The following is a 6,904-nucleotide window of genomic DNA, read 5'->3' on the forward strand; positions in this document are numbered from 1 at the left end:
CCACTGCTCATCAGGGGGAACCATAAAGGTTGTATATCAAGAATCTCATTGTTCTTCCCTGGGGAAGAAGAAGGGGAGGTCAGGAACTCATTCTCTGAATTTTCAGGCTTGGCCAGCTCAGATGGTTCCAGAAGCCAGAATTTAACATAAGACAATGAGGCAGATGGTGGAAGGTCTAGTCTAAAGAGAATGGCTGTTCCTCAGCCCCAGTGATAGTGGCTTTATGGGAATGTGCACCCAGTGTTGCCAGATCTTAGGAGTTTTTCTTTTTTAGTGTTCCAAAGAAATGCCTTTATTTATTTACAGGGCTTAGGAAAGAAAAAAAACTCTAGAAAAAGGAAATTTCAAAATAGGCCTTCAGTGAGCGCCTGGGTGAAGTGAGTGGTTTTGGTAGGGTCCACGTTGGAGTCTCTCTGTTACTGGTGGTCACTTCCAGGTTGTGAGGACAGTTCTCCCAGAGTCTCAACAGACCCCCTTTGGGCCCTAGCGTTTCTAGCCCAATTGACTTATCTCTGTCAATCCTGTCACCCTGTACCAGCTCTCCATTGCAGAGAATTTCATAATTGCCCAGAACTTCCTTTGGGGGTGACTTGTTCCATTTACAGTCTGGAATTTCGCCATTAGGGACTGCAGTATTGAGGGTGTCGTTAATCAGGTTATACTTAATGATTCGATCCTTGGCGGTGCTGGAGGTGAGAGATGGGGACGTGTTAAGTTCGATTAGCCAGGTTTCAGCTTATCTTCTATGATGATGCCATAGCTGTAGCACTCAAAGCAGTGCTTGTTCTTGTTCCTCACCGGTGCTGCGGCCTTCAGAGACTGCGCATTGATCCAGTGGATCTCACCGACCCGCTCGCTGGTCATCTCCTTGTCTCAGGTGCTCTCCAGGTAGAGCCGCAGGTTGGTCACAGGCCACTTGCCCCCATGGATGTGGTTGTAGTCCTCGCCACATTTCTTAATGGCATTGTTGGTGAGGTGAACAAACATGTTGTCCAACTCACTGGGGCTGGGTGTGTAATTTACTGTGCAGAAGTGGCAAAACCCAAGCTTATACTACATGCAACAGTGCAGTGGGTGGTATGTAGGCGCCAGGACAGAGAAGCGCAGGTCAAACTTCAGCCAGTTAGTAACGGGTTGTGAATATAGAGAGATCATGTAGGTTTCCGTAATGGACTGAGACACTAACGAACATGGTTTGCTGTCCTGGGACCATTTTTGATTTGCTAGAGCTTGTTGATCAGAAAGATGCCCTTGCCCTGGGTTTTGCCGCAAGATTTCATGATCCAGATGCTGGAGGGGCTTTTGCTGAACTCCTCCACAAATAAGTTGCGGTTGGCAGGCAGCATGTAGGTGACCGGAACAAAGATAGGGGTATTTTCCATTCTCATCTTTTTCTGCCAGAAGACTCCCTTCTGTTTCCAGCTGTTTCCTGTGTCTTAATATTCTTCACTATCAGATCCCTCTGGTTCAGAAAATGGTTGACTATTTGGTTGTCTGAGAGCCGATAACCAGTTTTGACACTAAAGATATTTCGGATGGTTTGCACGCTCATCCAGTAAAAATCCCAGGTAAATGTGCAGTATGCTGGGGTTAGAAACAGTGGGGTGCTTGTGGGGTCTGTCTCTACTACCCTCAGTGGATATGGGAACTACTGGAGTCTGGAGATGGGGCAGGCTGTGTGGAAGTGGCTGATGACAGGAGGTAATCAGCCTGCAGTGGCCCTGCAGAGGGAAAGCCAGAGGGATAAGTACTCTGACCTCATTCTCCCATGTCCTGTGTCCTATCTGGCCTTTTCATTGGCCAAACCCAGCTGGAAGCTTGTCTGTAGATCATTCAGGTCACAGGGTGGAGAGTGGGTCTGGAGTGGCAAATGGAAGTTATCTAGTTCAGTATTTTAAAAGATCAAGGACTTTCAGATATAGTCATGAGAGGCCAGTTTGATCTTGATTCAGGTGAGTGTAGTTCTTAGTTTTAGTTTAAACATTCCAGTACAAATGCTATCTCAACAGAAGCATTTGAATAAACACAATTAAAGGAATGAAGCACATTGCAAAGGATCAACTGCATGGTTGTTCATAAAATGCAACAAATATTTATTGAATCCTTACTATGTCCCTTGTGTTATGGTCATCTTATCTATGAACCATATTGATGTTACTATAATAGAGGGCAAGATTAAATGATATTTGTGTTGGGCTCAGCTTGTTTGGATAAGAGATTGTAAACTTGTTTGAAAAAGAGATTGTCCATCTGCCCTTCATGTGTTGTGTAGAGGGATTCTTTCATACCAACCAAACTTTGTACTGTTATATTCTATAGGAGGATGGATTCCAAGAGCAGACAAAGTAGTCTTTTCAACAGTTCAATTATTGTTCAAGTTTTTATTTTTGGAATGAACAACATTAAAATTGCAGTTAGTTTCTTTGTTATAAAATGGGGATTAGATGAGATAATGCATATACCTGACCCATTGTAAACCCTTAATAAAGGCAAACTGATTTTGAAATAAAATAGAAAAACCACCAATCTCCCTACCCTAAAAATTCAATCTGCTTTCATATTCCCTTTTAAACTTCATCCTTGAGCATATAGAATTTCTACATGTTAGGAGGATTTGATTTGCAAGTGAAAGAACCCTAAGCTACACATGGGATTAGGTGTGATATCATTAGAGCACTGTTTCCATTTCTTTCTCTCAGGAGGTCTGCCCTTCTCCAGAAGCCTCCATCGTCAGGCGGGCTTTTTTCAGGGGATAAAAAATGGCTGCTCCTGTGTCAGGCTTCATACCTACTTACTGGATGACTTAGCTTGGGATTCCGTAACAAAATACCACAGGCTGGGTGGCTTAAACCACAGGAATTTATTCTCACAGTTCTGGAGACTACAAGTGCAAGATCAAGGTGCCAGCAGGGTTGGAGCTGGTGAAGGCTTGCTCCGAGGGTGGCAAACAACTGCCTTCTTGCTGTGTCTTCACATAGCCTTTCCTTGCTGCCTGTGGGTGGAGGGAGCAAGGAAGCAAGCTCTCTGGTATCTGTTCTTATAAGGGCACTAATTCCTTCATGATGGCCCCACCTTCGCAACCTCATTTAAACCTAATTACTTCATGAAGGCCCTGTCTTCAAATACCATCACATTGGGTGTTAGGGCTTCAACATATTAATTTGGGAGGGGGGAGAAATTTATTTCATAGCACTGGCTTTCCATACAGGGAGAGATTGTCTCTCCAAACTATTAAACAAAAGCTTTGTGTTTTCACTTTGATTTACCAAACTAAACCTAAGTCACTGTAGCCAGGGAATGCCATGAACTGATTAGCTGAGTTTTTGCCCATAACTAACAGAATCACTGTGGCAAGAGGGTGGAGGGATGAGATTATACGGATTGGCTTGTATTGGGGAAGGGGGAAATTCTGTCCAAGCAAGATGGCTATTACACAAGGCAGGAAGGGAGGGCAAGAGAGACATCAAACAGTGTCTACTACACCTAACTCATCTGTTCCCCTATCGTTGGCCAGTCAGCTTGTTTTCAGTGATAGATTCCTGTTCAATTATGTAACTAAATTGAATTTCAAAATTTCTCATGAAAGCACATTAATGTTCAGTTCTCAGAATTTTTGTCTGACATGCTCAGCAGTGGTTACTGCTTAATGGACAAAAGCTAGTATTATTGAAACCAAGCGTTCCAGAAAATCAATATTACGACAATGCTGGAGCCCACGCTTCCATACTAGTCTCCCCATAAAGAAAGGCAGTCACGGCATGATTTTTGAGCTGCTTTTATCAGGCAACATGGCTCTGGAGAATGTATCAGTAGGTTACTGTCAAAGCCCAAGACTATAAACTTTTGCCCCCTCCTAGAAGCAGAAGGATATTTAAAAATTATTTGTTTATGGGTTCTTAAATGAGTCAGGTCACTGGGGTTGGATTTGCAATGATTAAGACTGCTGTTTGCTTATGTTGAGGAAACTGGATTTTAATCTTAAATTTCTGCTTTTGTCATTCGATTTTCAGTATTTCATTATTATACACACTTATTTAAACAACACACTTAAACCAAGCCTCTGCTCTAGGGTCATTATCATGCTAGATATCCTGGGGATAAAAGTGATGTGTAAGAGATGGCTGGAAGGATACTCTCTAGGTGGAGGAACAAGACTAATCACATAGAAATGATGACAAAATAACCCCATCCTACGTGTGTGATAAAGAAGACTGGAACAACAAAAATTTAGAGGAAAAGGTGTCCTAGTAGGTTGAGCTTTCATGGGGGCTTAAAGGTGGAGGTGGCACTTGAACTGAGCTCTGAAGGATACGTAGGATCTCGATAGGGAAAAGAATCAGAGGGAAGGGCTTTTGTAAAAAGGTGAGAATAAGTGGGATCCCTGAGAAGTCAAACCAGAGTGGCAATCGTGTGTGGGAGAGAGGTGGGAAAGTAGGGTGGATGGGTAATTGCTCTTTAGGGGATCGCCTCCCACTCCAAAATTTATCTTTTTTTTTTTTTTTTTTTTTTTTTGGCTTTCAATGCCTTACTAAAAAGCAGCAACATGTGTCATGAAGTTTGGAATCATTTTAGAATGCTTATACTCAATGGATATGGCCTTTCTGCAACTGTCTCATTTGTGATAACCCACTTTCAGTTTTTGTGCATTTATTCCTTCGCCATTTTTTATGTGTTTAGAGGCACAAATCAGTAAGGAATGCAAGTGGCACCCCCTCTCTTCTAGTGGGGGTTCTATCCTCTACTGAAATTCAGCCTCGAGTCTAACTGTAAAAGCATAAAGACTACAGCCAGAAAAATGAAATTGAAACCAGTGATGAAATATAGAAGGGGACGGCAGGTAGCTTCTGAAACTGTGACAAGTTAAGAAATTAAAACAATTCCATAAATTCTAAAGCAAACCCATAATTTTGGATCAAATTAAAATTGTTTTTTAAATTACGGATAGAATTACCATATGACCCAGCAATCCCTCTCCTGGGTATCTATCAAAAAAATCTGAAAACATTTATACATAAAGACACATGTGCTCCAATGTTCATTGCAGCTTTATTTACGGTGGCCAAGACATGGAAACAACCAAAATGTCCTTTGATAGATGAATGGATAAAGAAGTTGTGGTATATACACACAATGTAATACTATTCGGCAGTAAGAAAAGATGATATAGGAACATTTGTGACAACATGGATGGGTCTTGAGATTATAATGCTAAGCGAAACAAGTCAGACAGAAAAAGCAGAGAACCATGTGATTTCACTGATATGTGGTATATAAACCAAAAACAACAAAAGAACAAGACAAACAAATGAGAAACAGAAACTCATAGACACAGACAATAGTTTAGTGGTTGCCAGAGGGTAAGGGGGGCGGGGGGTGGGGGGTGGGAGATGAGGGTAAAGGGGATCAAATATATGGTGATGGAAGGAGAACTGACTCTGGGTGATGAACACACAATGGGATTTATAGATGATGTAATACAGAATTGTACACCTGAAATCTATGTAACTTTACTAACAATTGTCACTCTAATAAACTTAAAAAATAGTTGTTTTTTAAATTCTATTTAGGAGGAGCTACATTGGTATATTGGTACATTGTACATTGGTACATTGGAAATGGTACATTGATTTGATTCCTCCAATTAGGTTTTCTTAAAACAATAAAATATACATAAATGTGTACATATATAGATATTTTCCAACATTATTAGAACATGTGAATTTTAATTTACTGAAGAATTGTCTTTCATGTTTAATGCTTAAAATTTTGAATTTAAATATATGTTCTTTATTAAATTCTGGAGATACCTATTTATAATCACATCCTGAAAAATTTCTTGAAAGTGGCAATATACATATTTGCATTTTAGCCACTCCATAATTACTCTGGTTCAATATTAATGATTTGGGTTCTTTGATTTACTATCAAAGGGAACACCAAATCCATTGATATTCTAAACAAATGAATGCTCGATAAAATTTATTATTCTGACATTTTTGTTGGGTTTCTATGAAGACTGGCATCTGGATAGTCATTGGAAGTAAAATATTTTGTGAGAAAAAATGGCTGTTTCCCACATAGTAGGAAAATAGGCAATTATTTTTGCATTTAAAATAGGGAAAATTTTCCTATTCTCATCTTGATTGTGATATGCTGCATTTACACAAATGTAATGCAGTTAAGATAACTGCTAGTTTATTTCTCCTTTGTGGCTTTGAACCCCTGACACTCCTGGTATAGTTAAATTGCCAGATGTTATTTTGGGAGTTGATCCATTAGGCCTCTTTCTGAAAGTATCTACCTTTCTTTTAATTCTTAAATTTCTTTCTCAGCTCTAGTCCTTCAGACTCTCTTGTTCCCCTCTTCTCTCCTTTTGACTTAGCTCTGTCTTTGTAGCTTACCTTTGGCTTCTTCATTTTTCTTTGACTCCATCCCATACTAGCAATGAGGTGGTTATGAGTGGAAGTCTGGAGTTAAACCTGGGTTTTCTTATCTTGGTTCCATCACTTAGTTGCTGTGCGATCTTGGACAAGTTATTTAAGCTCTCTGTTGTTTCATCAGTGAGTGGAATAAAGAATGGAATCACTCTTATCAGGTTGTTTTGAAGAGGAAGTGAGATAAAGCATACAAAGTGCTCAACACTATGCTTGACCCACAGTAAAAGCGTGTATTAGTCAAGGCAGGTTGGATGTGTTATTGTAACAGTCAACACAGGGTTTAAATATTTTTGCAACATGAACATTTGTTTTTTATTCACCTAATGTTGGTTGAGAGTCTGGGAGACTCCTCCAAGATTTGGCTCAAAGGCTGCTTTCACCTTGCGGCACCTCCATCTCCACACATACTTCCACGGTTGACGATGCAGGTGGGGGTAGATGGAGGGTCTCACTGTTAAGTGCTTTGG

At 40.4% G+C, this 6,904-nt stretch overlaps 1 pseudogene; it reads right to left on the reverse strand.

Moving 5' to 3' along the window:
• Positions 1-426: 426 nt before the first annotated feature.
• Positions 427-6,432, reverse strand: LOC109449913 (polyglutamylase complex subunit TTLL1; annotated as a pseudogene).
• Positions 6,433-6,904: the final 472 nt, after the last annotated feature.

This window comes from Rhinolophus sinicus, linkage group LG04, assembly GCF_036562045.2.
Source record: "Rhinolophus sinicus isolate RSC01 linkage group LG04, ASM3656204v1, whole genome shotgun sequence".
Taxonomy (NCBI): Eukaryota; Metazoa; Chordata; class Mammalia; order Chiroptera; family Rhinolophidae; genus Rhinolophus; species Rhinolophus sinicus.